Genomic DNA, 1,089 nt, shown 5'->3' on the forward strand with positions numbered 1-1,089 from the left:
AGGGAAAAGATCAGAGCCACCATGGATGCCTGATTCCTGATGTATCCTCAAAGAAAAAGGTGTGGACTTTCTTTTTTTGGATTTATTCATTGGTCCTTTCCTGTCTGCACACCTCCATTCTGGTGACACGAGGGGGGTGTCTGAGTAAGTGGACACTTCACCCCTGCCCAAAATGTGTTCTACTGAATGCACACAGATCTGTTCATCAGAATTTAAAGGGAAAGGCCCCGCTTAAAACCAAATGGAAGTGCAAAATGACCATAGCAGGCTCTGACCTGTTTATAACTAGGAAAAAGACTTCAACTGGGGTTGTGGAGTGGGAGAGAGACAGAGTAAAAAGGAAGCAAGCCAAAAATTAAATCCTGAATTGTCATAGCAGTGGCATCTTGAAATTTCTCAGGTGGCCTTAAAGGCAAGAAGCCAAGAGAGGGACATTAAAGTCATACTCATATTTGGCTACAGATTTATTTATTTTTCCCTCTGCTCTATTTGCTAAGATCATAGACTACAATAGCCAATCTGTCTTTTTTGCTGTTGGTGTTTTGTATTCTGGTCCCCTCTTTACCTATCAATAATTACACAGAATGTAAACAGATAAAATGCACCATTTAGGAGATGGAGAGTGAAATAATGGATATGAAAACAAGAATCCTTCAATATGCTTTCTGCAAGAGACATACCTTACACACAAAGACAAAAACAGACTAAAAGTCAAAGGATGGAAAAAGTATAACAATCTAACTGCAATAAAAAACAAGTAGCAATGGCAATGTTATTCTCTGATAAAATAAATTTCGAGGCAAAAAACATCATAATAGATAAAGATGAACATTATCGGGGTATTCCATCAAGTAACATGACTAAAAAGAAGCGGGAGAATCTGGATGTCGCTCTAGAGATCTATGGGCTGGAGAAGAAACTGTACCCGTGTCAGAGGGACCTGGAGGTTGTGAATGACAGGCTCTACCAGGCAGAGCTGAGCCCAGAGGCCAGGTCATCTTTGGAGAAGGACAGAAACACCTTGATGAGCAAAGCCTCCAATTGTGAAAGGGAGCTGAAACTGCTTCGGCAGGAGAACCCGAAGAACAT

This window comes from Chrysochloris asiatica, unplaced genomic scaffold, assembly GCF_000296735.1.
Source record: "Chrysochloris asiatica unplaced genomic scaffold, ChrAsi1.0 scaffold00120, whole genome shotgun sequence".
In the NCBI taxonomy this organism is placed as follows: Eukaryota; Metazoa; Chordata; class Mammalia; order Afrosoricida; family Chrysochloridae; genus Chrysochloris; species Chrysochloris asiatica.